This window comes from Martes martes, assembly GCF_963455335.1.
Source record: "Martes martes genome assembly, chromosome: 11".
NCBI lineage: Eukaryota > Metazoa > Chordata > Mammalia > Carnivora > Mustelidae > Martes > Martes martes.
In genome coordinates this window covers 20,499,406-20,516,713 of record NC_137899.1, presented here as the reverse complement: position 1 = coordinate 20,516,713, position 17,308 = coordinate 20,499,406, and positions in this window count along the sequence as shown.

Below are 17,308 nucleotides of genomic sequence, written 5' to 3'. Positions count from 1 at the left end.
GGACACTGTTTCTCTTTACAATAATGAAATTCCTAAACTTGATGTTCTTGAACATTCCCACCTCCCACGATAATCAAATAAAATAACATAAAATAAAATAAGCTTGAAAGCTCTTTCAGACAGATTATCTACATAATTGGTGGAGCTTAGTGCAAAATGAAATTGCAGGGCCTCTTGGTCAAAAGTTATTAAGAATTTCAAGAGCTTCCGGGTTGGTGAACACATGGCAGTTCAGGGAGTGTGGCGCACCCAGAGAGCATGGCAGCTCCTTCCCACATACCTTGCCCTATGCAACTCTTCCATCTGAATATTCCTCAGTTAAACTCCTATAATAAACTGGTAAACATTGCCCATTTTACACACCCACTTTGCATTATTCATAGAACAACCCACCCTGGTGATCTCTTCCCAGTACTATGTTGAGATATTCCTTTTCCTTTTGCAGCCTCAGTGTCCTCCATTGTGTGGCTTATTCAGTCAGTTCCTGCTGATGTTTCCAGTCTTATTACTACCGTAGAGTTACAGTGAATTAAAAAAAAAAAAAAAAAAGAGGAGGAAGAAGAGGAATTTCAAGATGGCAACAGTAGAGCAGTCCTTCTACACATAGGACCTTGGGTGACTGTACAGCCATATGCTCACAAATCCAGCCCACCCCGTGATATCTCCCTCTACCTTTCTTCTGAGATCAGTCATAGACCCAGTTTCTAGCCACCCCATATGAAATTGTTATTCCCATAATGACATAGGTTCAGATGGGGTGAGAGTAATTTGGATAGGAGCTCATCGCACACTCATTTCTCCTTTGTTTTTCTGTTCCCTGGAAATATTCCATTTGCTCGTCAAGAATCAGCACTTGAAAAACAGAGAATTCTTTTTTATTTTATTTTATCTTATTTTATTTATTTATTTTTCAGAGAGCGTGAAAGTGAGAGTGAGTGAGCACAAGCAGGGAGAGCAGCAGGCAGAGGGAGAGGGAGAAACAGGCTCCCCGCTGAGCAGGGAGCCCAATGTGGGGCTCAATCCCACCATGACCTGAGCTGAAGGTAGACGCTTAACCGACTGAGCCACCCACATGTCCCAAGAAACAGAGAATTCTTAACAGACAATGCAGAATGGCATTAGTCGACAACAATAAATATTTGTGGAATGTGATAATCTGGTGAAGGGTCTGAGTGGCGAGGACCCACATTTTGTAAATTCTCTCCTTTATAAAGGGCAAATACCTAAAACTCCACATAAATATATTACAAAATGAGAAGACATATTAATCACAGGAGATTAAAACATTTGGTCCATTGCTTTACAATCTCCTTAATCTTTGAATATATTTAAGTGTTGGCATCAAAGTTGCCAACTCTAGCAGAATGATTCCATATGGAATACTCCATTTTCATCTAGTGGTTGTGGAGCATTAAACCAAGAATTGCAAACCCAGTGCCTCAAGGAGCCAGATAAGGACTGCGAGATCTGCCAACTGTGGCCATGAGCAGCTGGAGAGCACAACCAGATCTCTGTTACATCTGTTCCCCTAACCAGGTAAGCTGGTTCTTACCTCATAGGAGTATGAGCTAATAGGGTCAAACCTTTTGAACTGTCAAGCACCATTAGAAACGAGTATATTCCAATTTCATGTGTTAGCAGCTAATTTAATAATTAAAAAAAATATTTTCTGGTCAAATGAAAATTGCCTGGGGGCTAGAAATGTTCATGGGCCCTTAGTTTGAGTCCTACATGACAAAAGACTTCTTTTATCATAGAGTCCTAAGAAAACCAGAGTCCCACAAATAAATCCATCATTCATGAGAATGAGTGACTAGGATGTCTAAATTAGGAGGAACAAAATTTCTAAGGCAGTGGCTCACAAATTCTCCACTCCAGGGGACACTTGGCAATGTCCGGAGACATTTTTGGTTGTCATCACGGAGAGGAGAGTGGGAATGTTACTGTCATGTCGTGGGAAGGATGGCACTAGGGATGCTGCTAAACATCCTACAATACAGAGAGCAGCCCCACAGCAAATACTCATCCAGCCAAAATAACAACAGTGCTGAACCTGAGGAACCTGCTTGTAGACAATGATTTACCCTCAGAATGTGGTTCTCAGTCCACAGCTTAAAATTCAGATCCTTGAGGGGGAAGACCTGTGCTCTGAAAACTATAGAACACTGAAGAAAGAAATTGAAGATGACACCAATGCAAAGATAGTCCATGTTCATGGATTGGAAGTGCAAATATTGTTAAAAGTCTCATACTACCCAAAGGAACCTACAGGTTCAATGTAATCCCTAACCAAAATACCAATAACATTTTTTTTAACAGAACCAGAACAAACAATCTTAAAATGTGTACAAAACAAAAAAAGACCCCAAATAGCCGAAGCAGTCTTGGAAAAGAAGAACAAAGCTGGAGGTACCACCATCCCAGATTTCAAGCTATACTGCAAAGCTGTAAGCTATCAAAACAGTATGGTACTGGCACAAAAATAGACACAAAGATCAAGAGAATGGAATAGAGATCCCAGAAATAAACCCACAATTATTTGGTTAATTAATCTTTGACAAAGGAGGCAAGAATACACTATGGGAAAATGACAGTCTCTTCAACAAATGGTGTTGGGAAAACTGGACAGCAACATGCAAAAGAATGAAACTGGACCACTTTCTTACACCAGACACAAAAATAAACTAAAAATGCATTAAGAACCTCAATGGGAGACCTGCAACCTTAAAAATCCTACAAGAGAGAGATCACAGGCAGTAACTTCTCTGACATTGGCAGTAACAATCTTTCTAGATATGTCCCCTGAGGCAAGGGAAACAAAAGCAAAAACAAACTACTGGGACTACATTAGAATAAAAAGCTTCTGCTCAGCAAGGGAAACAACCAACAATACTAAAAGACAAGCTACTGAATGGGAAGAAATATTTACAAATGACATATCCGATAAAAAGTTAGTACCCCACATATATAAAGATCATATACAACTCAACACCAAAAACCAAATCATCCAATTTTAAAAATGGGCAGAAGACACAGACATTTCTCCAAAGAAGACATCCAGATGGTCAAACAGACATATGAAAAGATGCTCATCATCACGCATCGTCAAGGAAATGCAAATCAAAACCACAATGAGATATCACCTCACACCTGCAAGTCCAAGTGTTAGTGAGGATGTGGAGAAAAAGGAGCCTCGTGCACTGTTGGTGGGAATGCAAACTGGTGCAGCCAGAGTATGGAGACTCCTCAAAAAGGTAAAAACAGAATTACCATATGATTTCATAATTTCACTGCTGGGTATTGACTCAAATAATATGGAAACACTAATTTGAAGGGATATATGCACCCCTATGTTTATAGCAGCATTCTTTACAATAGCCAAGATATGGAAGCAGTGCAAGTGTCCATCGATAGATGAATGGATAAAGAAGATATATATATACATATATTATACATATATACATATGTATATATGTACATATATACATATGTGTGTGTGTGTATATATATATATATATACACACAATGGAATAGTACTTGGCCATAAAAATGAATGAAATCTTGTTATTTAGAACATGGATGGATCCAAAGGGTACTATGTAGGCTAAGTGCAGTCAGTCAGAGAAAGACAAATACCATATGATTCCACTCAAATGTGGAATTTAAGAAACAAAACAAAAGAACAAAGAAAAAAAGAGACAAACTGAAAAACAGACTCTTAAATATAGAGAACAAATAGGGGTGGGGGATGGGTGAAATACACGATGGGAATTAAAGAGCACGCTTATTATGGTGAGCACTGAGTAATGTATAGAATTGTTGAATCACTCTATTGTGCATCTGAAACTAATATAACACTGTTAATTATGCTAGAATTAAAATTTTTAAAAAACATAAAATAGATGTGAACCAATAGAAAAAAAATGCAGAACCTTGGACGCTAACCCAGACAACTTAGTTGTAAGCTCTGAGAATAACACCCTAATGTGTGCATTTTAGAAATTTTCCCAGGTGATGTAAATATATGCTAAAATCTGAGAGCCACTGAACTGAAACAACAGATTTTAAAGAACTCATTTAAATCTACAGAACTACCATGGTATGCTCGCTCAGCAAGGACGCATGTTCAATAATGACAGAGAAAACTTTCACTTTTAAGTTGCAAAATACTGCACACAGCCAAAGCAATAGTATCAGAAGAATCCGCCCACGATCACAACCTGTTCCAAAAAGATAGGAGGAGTTATAAAGAAGAAAAACTGTCATCATATCCTTACCCTCCAAGCACAGAAGGTAATTTCTTAGATTGCTAAAAGTATTTTTAAATGTTTATCAACAGGAAAAACAAAACAGCTATAAAAATCACAATTTCAAAAGCAGTCCATATTCCTTAAGCTTTGCAAATTCAAGCATTTGAAATCAGGATACGATGAAATTAGAGACTACAGACATCCTTACTACCATCGGTACGCATCACAGCAACTGGAAATGAGTTTAAGCTTCATAAACCAATCTATGTTGTAAGTTTGTTTGTCATTTCCCAGTGAAATACTAATACTGTATATTTTAAAGGAAACACTGCCTGGAGCCCTATCTTTCATGTGATGTATTAGAAGCTTCCCTGCTGTAGAAAAGCCAATAGCTACTCTTCTCTTCTCTGGCCCGCTAAGTTCCCACTGGTCACAGAAGTGTGTCCAGCCCTGAAAGATCAAGCACGCGTAGCCACCATCATCCCTAGTGGACACAAGTGGAAAACTCAGCCCAGAAGCATAAGCAAGGATAAGAGGAGATTTGTCCCAGGGCTGATGCAACAAGACTTCCAAGGCTGTGAACTCAGACAGAAGGTCTGAGAGATGGAGTTTCCTGCACAGTAAAATTATTGTCTTGTATGCCAGTGTAAATCTTTTCTGATCTGGAGCATAAAAGCCATCTTTGCAGGCCAGCCAGATCACCGAACTCTAGAAAGATCTCTGGAAGACCAAGAGAGACCATGGGAAGAATGGGGAGCTGTTCCACACTCCGGCAAACTTAACCTCGTTTCTAGCTTTTGTGGTGCTCCTTTTCATTGCTTTTGAAGAAAACCAAAGGAAAATTGGTCATGCCTACATCAGATTGTCATTATTGCTTATCTACAAACCCAGATGAGCTTCTGAGGTCTGACTCAAACCAGGGTAGGGGGAAAGGCTGAGAGACATTGCTTACCCTGAGCAGTAGGTGGGGGGCTCACTTCCGGAAGCAGCACTATGACCAGAAGTCCACAGAGGAAGTCATCGGAGCCTTTAGGATGGAAAGGAACCCTCAGAGATCTCTCCCTCTCTCCCAGCCTCACCCTTAATGACATCCACCCAGATCTTTATTCATTTCGGGAACTCTCCTATCCCCTTTCAATGCCTCTCCTGCATGTCTCCCAAGGTTTTCTGCCTCCTCTCCAAAAGATAAATATTCAGACCTCATTCTGCCCAGTTCTTTCAAGTAGAGGAGATTGATGTGATAAACTCCCTACTGGGTAAAGAAAGTAATGTGTTACCTCTGTAAGGGTTCAGAATATGTTACCCTCAAATACACCACTCCGACATATTTATTATTTTGAATTAAAGGGCTCAAGAAACAGCTGATACAAGGACACTCTGACCCTCTCTATGCCCCTGAAAGCAGGAAACAAGTCTCCCACACGAAAATACCTCCCTATACCAGGAGGGTAAAAGGCACCCTATCACCAGAGATAAGGAATTTAGGGCCAAGAATACTATATAAACAAACCTTGTTACTTCTTCGCCATTTTACCAGCCCTAGTCCAAACATTTTTGTCTTATCAATTCTTCACATATTTATTGTTTTTCTAAAAGGTATAAAACCTTCCTGCTTTGGTTACTTCTTTGAGTCTCATATCTGTGGGGATCCCACCACATACATATGTCATTAAATTTGTTTTTCACCCAAAAACCTAGAAAAGTGGAATAATAATTATTTTTCTTCCCCTATGCCTCTTTCCAGAAACTTACATTTATAGATGTTAAAAAAGGTAACACTCCAAAATAATTGATCTCTAAAGGTAAATTTTCAAGAAATAAATCTCCCAAATGGAGGTGATCTTATACCCCTCTAATCATTGTGGGTAGCCAGAAATGTGAGCCATGGAGAGAGGGAAGGAGAAGCTCACAGGAGATCTTGTAAAGACAGGTTAGCTGGTGAGGAAACAGTTCCCCATCAAGAAATGGAGATGCCTGGGTGGCTTAGTCAGTTAATCGTCTGGCTTCAGCTCAGGTCCTGATCTCAGTACTGGGATTGAACTGGCTCCCAGCTCAGCAGGGAGTCTTCTTGTCTTTCTTCTTCTGCTCCTCCCCTGCTCATTCTCTCTCTCTCAAATAAATAAATTAAATCTTAAGAAAAAAAAAAAGAAATGGAGATGCCTTTTCCCAAACTTATGCTAAAAAAACAGAAAAGTTGGAGAGCTTTCTACCTGGAGACTGTGGTTGTAGAGAGCAAGATGGAGTCACTCATGTCAAGCAGTGATATAAGCAGTCAGGGCATTGCACCTAAGACCACATACTGCCAAAACCAGTACAGGTTGATGACACCCAGAACTGATACCCAGCAGAACCAGAGGAGGTCTGCAAAGAGCCAAGACTGATTAAACTTCTTTAAAAAATGAGGACTTTTCCCAGCACTATCTTACACCAGTTAGAATGGCCAAAATTAACAAGACAGTAAAAAACACGTGTTGGAGAGGATGTGGAGAAAAGGGAACCTTCTTACACTGTTGGTGGGAATGCAAGTTGGTGCAGCCACTTTGGAAAACAGTCAGTGTGGAGATTCCTTAAGAAATTAAAAATAGAGCTTCTTTATGACCCTGCAATTGCACTGCTGGGTATTTACCCCAAAGATACAGATGTAGTGAAAAGAAGGGTCATCTGTACCACAATGTTCATAGCAGCAATGGCCATGGTCGCCAAACTGTGGAAAGAACCAAGATGCCCTTCAACGGACGAATGGATAAAGAAGATGTGGTCCATATACACTATGGAGTATTATGCCTCCATCGGAAAGGACGAATACCCAACTTTTGTATCAACATGGATGGGACTGGAAGAGATTATGCTGAGTGAAATAAGTCAAGCAGAAAGAGCCAATTATCATATGGTTTCGCTTATTTGTGGAGCATAAGGAATAACACAGAGGACATGGGGAGATGGAGAGGAGAAGTGACTTGGGGGAAATCGGAGGGGGAGATGAATCATGAGAGACTGTGGACTCTGAGGAACTAACTGAGGGCTTTGGAGGGGCGGGGGTGGGGGGTTGGGTGAGCCTGGTGGTGGGAATTGTGGAGGGCATGTATTGCATGGAGCACTGGGTGTGGTATATAAACAATGTATTCTGGAACACTGAAAAGAAATTAAAAATTAATAAAAATTTAAAAAAAAAAGGAGGACTTTTGCAGCCAACTGTCACACTCTCCAGAGGCTGATCCTCTCATGTCTCATCACATTGAAAAGGCAACTGCCCCCAAAGGTCCTGCCAGATAGATCTCTGAACACAACAGACAGTCTGCATAACAAGCAGCCCGTGCTTAGTGCTGACCCAGACCAGACTGCGGCCTCATCGCAGCCATGCCCTCACCTCCTGACCTCATGTTTGGTTCCTTGACTTCTTACCCTTTATTGTATCTTGTTTGTGTTGTGACTCTGTATTGTGCTTTGCTTTGTGTGACGTATACTGGGCCAAGTTAAAGGCACGGTGAAATGTCATTGAGTTTGGAATCCTCACCCTGCTTTACAGTGTTAACCTTGCTTTCGGATTGAATGAAGCCAACATTATGGAAACACATGACTCCTGTGTGGATCTTCACACGTACTTGCGACAACAGTACAAATGTCTTTACCTTCAAAAACCACAATGACAAAATTCAGAGGACAGCGCACCCCTACCCTAAAAGGCAGTTGTTTTCCATGACCTTTGCCTGTGGGATGAGGGGAAGTCAGATAATCTGTACATCACTTGACCTCTCTATGAATCCCCTTGCTCACCTATAAAGCCAAACCGCTCCTGTGCACACACCACAGAGATCAGTGGCTGTGTTCACTAATTGTACCTCAACAAACAATCGTGGGCTGTTACGTAAGGAAGAGCTGTTGTTGTTGTAATAAATGTTAAGTTACGGGTCGGAGAATGTGGCCGTGTTTGCAAAAGCATGAATAGAATGATCAATGGACAAGGGCTGTAGTTCCTGGTGACAACCCAGAGAACCTGCACTGAGTGCCATTTCCTGCCCTCCACGTGGTGTGATCCCAGCGAAGACAGGGGAAGCTAGGTCCAATGTCCCGGAGTGGTTTACAACTGATGACCACTCAGGTGGCCAAGAGTTCCCTCAATAGAGAAGGAGAGGAACCCCAGCTGGTGGGAGGGTGGGGGGATTCGTGGCTCAAGGATCAACTTCAATCTTAAGCCAGAGACCCATGAGAAAGTTGAGCTGTGAGGTGTGTAGCATGAGGGTTATGCCCGCCATTCAGGAAACAGGTAGAGTAAAAAGAAGAATATAGTGAGAAAAGAACTATTTCAGAAGATAAGAGAGATGTAGTAGTTAGGTCACAGTTCTAGCGCTAATTTGCTACTCACTGGAAGCTAAGCTGTATGTAGGCAAGTCTTACTCACGGCCATCTATACCGACGAACACCTAGAACAACGCAGAGCACCTATTAGGCACTCAATAAATATCTACCAAATGAATAAATGAGTAGAATCTTGAAGAAGTCAAACAACCCTTAGGGACTACTTCTTCATTGGGTCTTTCCCTATTTGCCTCACTGTGTTGCTGCCCAAGGAATGAGATCCTGAACAGCCCTTGTGAAAGTTGCTGATGACGTCATCAATAATGATGTTCAGGAGGAAAGGCAGGCGGTGCAGCCGTGTGGATGGGGCTCTCGGGTGGCAGGTGGACTGGCCGGAAGGTGAGGCAGAGCTCGGGCTAACTGTGAAGAGAGGTATGCACTTGCTGGAGGAGGGAAGGAGAGTTGGTTGCAAGGGCAGCAGCGACAGCAGCCTGACAAGGGGTGAATTTGTTTGGGTGGAGCAGAAAAATGGTGTAAGCAGCCCGGTTCCCCCGGGCTTCAGCCCAGGGGCTCATGAGGCTGAGGCTATGACCCTCAAATGGAAACACGAGGACAGAGTTAGCAGAAGAAAGTTGTAGAGCTGGGACAGAGGGGTCAGAAAAGCAAGCTGGGGCTGGACTAGCTCTTTGGCCTTTCCCAGAAAAGAAGAGGAGGAGAGGGTGTGAGTGCACAAAGGACAGAAGAGAGACTTATCCCCAAATCAGACATCCTGGACTCTCCATGACGTTCTCAATTTTGAATCATTTTATTGTTTTCACTAAAGATTATCTTAGTCTTGGTTCTCTGCAAAATAGACCTTTTGGAACTTGTAAGTGGTTGATTTTTGAATGTGATTCCTGGAGCAAGAGGGCAAGACAGGAAAAGGGAACGGAGAAGGCGGGAGAAACAGTATACAGATGTGAGACTGAGCCAGCCATGGCTAAGGGCAGTGGGTGTCCATCCTGCCAGGACCTCCCAGAGAGCTAATGGAAGGCACCGCCAAACTGTCTTCCAAGGAGATAACATGGGGAGCTGGCAGTAACTTACCCACTCTTCCGGGCTGTGTATGAACAAGCCCAGGGTGACTTCATATAGGTTGGTGTCCCATACCTCGGCATCAGCAAAACCCCAGGTCAAGAGTGAAAGGTTCACTGCATAGGCTCAAGTGTGTCTGCACAAGGCCCACCAAAGCCCACAGGAAACTGGCCGAGGCAGCAGTGGCTGGAGCAGGAGGTGAGGCCAGGAGCTGGGGATGTGGGGCACAGCCCACGCCTTGATCCTCTCTGATCTGCAGGTGTCCCACCTGCCGGAAGTCCAATCCTTCACAGAGTCCCCGTCAAGATGGTGGCTGGTTGCAATCTTTGCAAAGACTTAATACACAAGGGCTAGTGGGATAAGGTGCAGCTGGTCCCCAAACCATTACTAATATTTAAGACTTCCCTTCTTATGATATAGTTAGGTCAGTGGTTCTCAAATTTCGCAAATCAGAAACATTTGCACAACTTTTTATTTTTAAAAGATTTTCATTTGTTTATTTGAGAGCGAGCGAGAGAGAGAGGAGCAAGAGAGAGAAAACACAAATGGAGGGGGCAGAGGGAGAGGCAGAAGCAGACTTCCCACTGAGCAGGGAGCCCGACTCAGGGCTCAATCCCAGGACACTGAGATCATGACCTGAGCTGAAGGCAGACACTTAGCCAACTGAGCCATCCAGGCACCCCTCTAGCAACCTTTTAAAACCCTGATGCCGGGGTGCCTGGGTGGCTCATTCAGTTAAGGCATCTGCCGTAGGCTCTGTCGTGATCTCAGGGTCCTGGGATTGAGCCCCGTGTTGGGCTCCCTGTTCGGTGGGGAGTCTAGTTCTCTCTCTCCCTCTGCCAGTCTCCACAGATGGTTCTCACTCTCTCTGGAATAAATAAATAAAAATCCCTAAAAAATAAAAAAAAATTTAAAAGTAAAACAAAACCCTGATGCCTAGGCTATTACCCAGATGGTAAATCAGTAATTCTCTAAATTAGAAAATTAACACAGTGACTATACTTAACAGTACTGTATTGCATATTTGAAGGTTCCTGAGAGAGCTCTTAAAAGTTCTCATCACAAGAAAAAAAAATTTGTAAGTACATGCGGTGATGGATATTAACTAGATTTATTATGCTGATCATTTTGTGACATGCAGTTACCAAATCATTATATTATCCGCCTGAAACTAATATAATGTTATATGTCAATTAAATATCAATTAAAAAAACATAGTTAGGAAAAAGAAAACTAACATCAATGATAACATTACTTAATCTGCAGATAGCACTCAAATTTCACCAGTTGCCCTCTATTGTCCTCTTCTTGTCCAGGATCCAAGTCAGGTTCAAGTGCATTCAGTTGTCCAGTGTCCTTAGTCTCCTCTAATCTGTAACATTTCCTCAGTCTTTTCCTTATCATGATCTTGGCACTTAGAACTTGTGAGTAAATCATTTATTTGGAAATGTGGTTCTGAGAATATTGGTTGGTTATTCTATGGAATGTTTCTCAGTTTGGGTTTTCTGATATCTCATGATTACATTGAGGTTATACATTTTTGGCAAGAATGTCATAGAATATTGCAAGAATGTCATAGAATATTGCAAGAATCTCATGGCCATATGATGTTGCTGTGTCTCATTGGTGGTGATGCTAACCTTGATCACTTGGTGGAGGCAATGTCGTCTGGTTTTCTTTAGTGTAAATTTATAATTTTCCCTTTGGTAATCAATAATACATTTCTTAGGGAGAGATTCTTTGAAACTATGCAAATATTCTGTTTCTCCTTAAGCTTTGCCCAGAATTTTCAGCACACATCAATGGTTCTTTTAAAAAAAAATGGTTTGAAAAAAATGGTTTTATTTATTTATTTGAGAGAGAGAGAGAGAGGGCGAGCACAAACTAGGGGAGGAGCAGAGGGAGAGGCAGAAGCAGACTCATCACTGAGCAAGGAGCCCTGCTTAGTGGGGCTTGATCCTGGGATTCTGGGATCATGACCTGAGCTGAAGGCAGATGCTTAAACCAGCTGAGCCATCCAGGCGTCCCTCCATGGTTCTTACCTGTCACACTTACCACCGTAGTGTTTGTCACATTCTTCATTCCTTCCACATTTATCAATTGGACCCGTAAGCTAAGCAAGCACTGTGTGACTTGCCTTTAAATAACTATAAAGGTTTAACAGTCCTGGAGAAAAGGCTGGTCTGAGGCTTGAATTAAAAGAATGAGGGGGCACCTGGCTGCCTCCATTGGCTAAGCATCTGGCTCTTGACTCCAGGCTCGGGTCATGACCTCAAGGTCATGAGATCAAGTCTCCTGTCTGACTCCACACTGAGTGCTTGTCCCTCACTCTCTCTCTCTCCCTGTCTCTTAAATTAATTAATAAATTGAAATCTAGGGGGGAAAAAAAGGGAATAAGTGAGAAACAGAACTGCTAGCCTGCTGGTGTGAGAAGAACGAAATATTTTTCCGTGGTTTTCATTTAGGACTAATACTGTTGCTTGTTATGGGGGGGGCAGCTAGAGATGAAGTATCAATAAACCATCCGAGTGAAATGCGTAGTCTGGAAGATTCTGGGGTAGGAAACATAACAGGGCAGTGTCTAATATGGTAACAAAACAGAAACAGGCTGGCAGGATGCGGGATGGTCAGTACCTGATCTCTGTGTCAAAAAGGAACACATGTATACAAACGTCCCAAGATTAAGACCAGAAGACAAGAAAGACATAAGGATACTGGCTGCAAAGACACAGAACAAAAACAAAAGAAAAAACCGAGCTTGATACATCTGCTTAAAGGAAAACAGAGAAGTCATCTGAGGTGATTAAAAAAAAGAAGGAAAAAAAAGTGGGGGAATGGCCATGAGGAGAGACTCAGGAAGAAATGAAGAAATAAGAATTTTAGGTCACAGTTGGTGAACCCGGCAAAGGAAACTAGGAAAATTAGCCAAAGGTGGAAAACTCCAGAACCAGGAAGAAAGAGGTAGGTCCTGCCACATAGAGTCTGGCTGTGCCAATTCACTCAGGGGGTCAAAGGCAGGGAAGGAATGGAAGCAAGAGAAATGCACTGCAAAGGGCAACTTAGCCACGAGTCTTCTATCTACAAGGACAACTCAGTTCAAACCACCCTGAGCAAACACAGAGGCTCTTTTGGCTTCCATCACTGGGAAGGTCAGAGCTTACCAGCCGCCAAGGCTCCCCGTTCCCAGGCCTTGGTCCCTGCTGCTCCTCCCCAGCCCCGTATCTCTTAGTTCTCCTTTCTTCCGTGGGTTGGCCGCTTCGCCTCCCATCTCAGGTGGGCCTCCTCTGTGCGGACAGAGGAGGTGGCCGCCCCTATCTCGAAGTTCTCATTGAGCTTTTCAAAGTTTTTCAAAGAGAATGCCTTTGAAAGGCTTTGAGGCATGTACAGTAGCGGAGACGGGCCAAGCACTGCTGCTTTCCTAGAAAAGCAGTTGCTTGCAGACTGCTGCAAAAAGTGTGCTTCAAAAGAGTCAGTGGGAGCCCGCCAGCTGGGCGGCAGGGCCCCCGGGGGTGGGGGTTGGGAGCCAGCTGTCATCCTCTGGACGCTGCCCTCTGCCCTTGCCACCAGTGGCTTAGAGCCCTGTTACTCTTTGCCCCGAGTAGTGTGTTGCAAGATAACTCAGATGTACATGTGCCCTCTACCTCCCCACGATATTTCCACAGCTTTGAACTTGTACCCAGTTTGCCCTTGTATTTGTCATCTGTAAATTTCCCTTGGTATTTTCTGGGTCTCCTCTAGGCCTGGGGCCTCTCTGACCTCCTTAGGGGCCATTGCATTTTCTACAATGGCCCAGAGGAGCATTTGGACAGCACGGTACATTCTGCCAAGCATACAACTCTAGCTGTAGCAATCCGCCCTGAGAAAGACCTTTAAACTTTCATTCAGTGCTGTTTTGTATCCTTTGTCATTTCTGAATAGAGACATGGGACTGGGGCTGAGCATGAGCTGTCCCTTTTCTCAACCTATTATATTACAAGTGACAACTGTCCCATTTTAAGACATCTGGAGGCATTTCTCACATTCAAAAGTAACTGGGGTTCAACAACCCTTGAAAATTCTACTGTGATTCTCATCTGATCCCATACGCTGAAGTTTTTAACCTGCTATTTGTGGAAGCACAGATTACTTCAATATTGGTTGTTCTCTAATACCTTTTCTCCTCTTCTCTATAATGCTAGAACCCTCGACAAGCAGACATTCACATGGACTTTGAATATAAAACCAGCATTGTTCCGCATGACATCTTACCTAGAGCTGACCAACTGCATACGATGGGAAACGCCACGGTCCGCGCGGGTATGTGTCTTAACGGAAGGTGCGTGCCTATCATTCTTCCTCCTGTTGTCTGCACTGTGGATGTCACGTGCTGGTGCACCATCTTTACCACTGGGCAAGGGCAATGTCCTAAGTTTCACAGAACAATAAGATCGAAGAAACTTGGATCCCAGGGTGACTCCATGGAGCAAAGCCTCCATACCATCCCTGGAACCACCTGCATCTTCTTTTTTTTTTTTTTTTTTTTAAGATTTTATTTATTTATTTGAGAGAGAGAGAGAGAGAGAGACAGCATGAGTGGGAGGGGCAGAGGGAGAGGGAGAGAGAGCATCTCCAGCAGGCTCCATGCTGAGCGTGGAGGCCAAACCAGGGCTCCATCCCAGGAACCTCAGATCATGACCTGAGCCGAAACCAAAAACCAGATCCTTAACCAACAGAGCCACCTGGGTGCCCTGGGACCACCTACTTCTTGACTGTCACATAAGAGAGAAATATATTCCCATCTTAAGTCACAGTTAGTCTGGGTCTCTGATAAACGCAGCAGAACCTACAAAACGATAAACACACTTGTTCTCTGTCCCTGAATCTTTTCTTAAGGCCAAACCATCACACTCATTCTTTTAACCCTCTTGAAAGAAATCGCTGTTTTCCCCTGTCCTTGTGACCTTCCTGTAAACTTTCTCCAGGTACCCGCTGTTCTTCATTTTGGGTGACCCTCAGACCTCTAAAAGTTACAAATTACAACAAAAGGATTAGCTTTCAAATTATATACTCTGTTCCTTTTTCCCTCCCTCCCTCCCTTCTCTCCCTTTCCTTTCGTTTCCTCCCTCCTTCTATCCTTTCTTCTTTCCCACCTTTCCTCCTTCTTGCCAAACTGTAACAAATACAGTGCTTCCACTGTACACCAGGCACTGGACTGGACACTGGAAGAGGATATTTAAGTCCAATATGTATCAGAGTCATTAGTTGCCAGCAACAGAAACCTACACTGGTTCATTTCGGAGGAAAAGACTAGCAAAGAAGATTGAGTATCACGAAGTCACCAAGATGACTGGACAGATCGTGGCTATGCTGCCAGGACAACCATCCTGAATCACACCGCAGAATGAGCGGATCTGGAGAGGCTGCCTCCTGACCAGCACCAAACACTGGACATCTGGAGGGCTAACACCACCAGCCCTCAGCTCCTGCAGTGTCTCCAGCATCACTGCCTCTACTGCCCTCCCCCCCACAACCCCCCGGCCCTGCCAGGGAGCCTTCCTCACCATCCCCTCCTCTATGTCACCCATTTCCAGTTCAAGGTCTGGGGCAGGCACAGCTGCTGCCGGTGCCTGCATCACCTGCCCAAGGCTTGGCTGCCAGGGAGAGTGAAATGGGAAGCATCTCGAATTTTCACCTTGTCAGGTGCTCGCAGTCTGCCCATCACGGTAAAGCACCACGTGAAGAACTTACCAACACAGGAAGGCGGTTCAGTAGCCAGGCTACCAAAACTAATGGAAATATCTTTCATGGAGGAACTTGACCTTGTCTCCCTATATCTTTTGGACTATTCATTTTGAATGCATCAAGAAGCTTGTGCTTTTCAGTTCTGTCCTTATTAGGCAGCCAAACTCTAAAGAAAGAGATCTTCCGCCTCACTTGTAGAAGAATGCAAGGAGTCCCAGAAAAAAAAGATCAGCCTTTCTCTTCCTGCCTGTGGCGTGATGGAGCCGATCCTCAGTATGCCAGATGAAGTGGAAATTTGTACAGAGGGGCTCCTGGTTGGCTCAGTCAGTTAAACGTCTGCCTTCAGCTCAGGTCAGGATCCCAGGATCCTGGGATCAAGTCCCACATCCGGCTCCCTGCTCAGCGGGGCATCTGCCTCTCCCTTTCCCTCTGCCTGCTGCTCCCCCTACTTGTGCTCTTTTTCTGTCAAATAAATAAATTTTTTAAAAATCTAAAAAAAAAATAATTTGTATGGAATTTGAAGGAGCCCTTACCTATGTTTGGGGTTATTTCTGCATTACATAGGTCTGAGTGGACCAGTCTGATCTTCGATTTCACCATCACTGGAAGTTTGGGCTCAGATATGTAAATGAATGATGGCCAATCAGATGTTCATGCCTGAGACTTTAAATCTGGAATGAGTGGAGCAAAGAAGCTGCAACGGTCAAGAATTCATCTGTGCCCCAGGGGGCCCAAGGGACCTCCAGCATTTAGTGCAAACAGCAGACACGTCCTGATCATGTGTCCTCAGCATGATTTGGGTCGGATTCTCACCTGGGTTTTGAGCTTAGCCTTCCTGGAGATTCTGTGACTTACCCTAAGACCCTTTCAATAAATTGCTTTTTTGCTTCAATCAGTCAGAATTCCTCTTGCTTGCAACTAAGATGCTAACCCACACACCCACTACGTTTTTTAAAAAAGATTTTATTTATTTATTATGGGGGAGAGAGAGAGTGCGCGAGCACAAGCAGGAGGAGGGGCAGAGGGACGAGCAGACCCCTTAGTGAGTGTGGAGCCCGATGCAGGGCTTGATCTCAGGACTGTGGTTCATGACCTGAGCTGAAGTCAGACACTCCACCGCCTGAGCCACCCAGGTGCCCCCACATTTGTATTAGTACATTTTTTTCTTTCACGAGTGTTTCACTTTAATAACATATTCACATATAAACCACTAAAAACTGTTAGATCTTTTTCAGCTTTGACTATCATATTCCTAAAGTTTTTCTTCATCTTCCTATGACCTAAAGACTAACACTAGAAGGAACACTGGGGACTGTCTAGACCACTTCCTTCACTGAGGGAAACTGAGACTCCAAGACGTTCTTTCCCATTTCGGGGATGAGTCTCATTTCTATGGACAGTCTCTGGTAATTTCTCCAACTAAATCAAAACCATTCCAAATTAAGGGCCTTTCTCTTCTCATGCTGAAAATTTATTTTAGAAATATAATGAGCTACTTCTCTATTACACAAACCACCCAAGGCAATAAGAGGCCTGGGCTCCAGACCAATCCCAAGGAAACATCACCGGTTTCCTTTGCTATTCAGCCCAGGTTTGGCACCTGTTTATCAATTTACTTAGTCAAAACCACATTTTCTGAATTTGTTAATGAGCATGTTGACGGGAGGGACGGAAGGACGGAATCAAAAGACTTAAGGAGGCAGCTGGTGGGGGAGCCGGAGGTAGCTCACACTTCCTTAACAAGCTGGTGCTAAAAATGTGAAAAAGGATCTGAGGAACCAACGTTCAGAATGGACGGCAGCGGCAGCACAGCCAAATCAAAGGAAACTGGGTCCCCGAATAACGGCGCGAAGCGGGTCCCCTCCCTCCCCACCCCCGCAGACTCAGCACCCCTTAACTCCAGCTGTGATAGGAGCCCAAGATGAACTTGTGTTGTGTGAAGTCACTGAGATTTTGGACATGCCTTA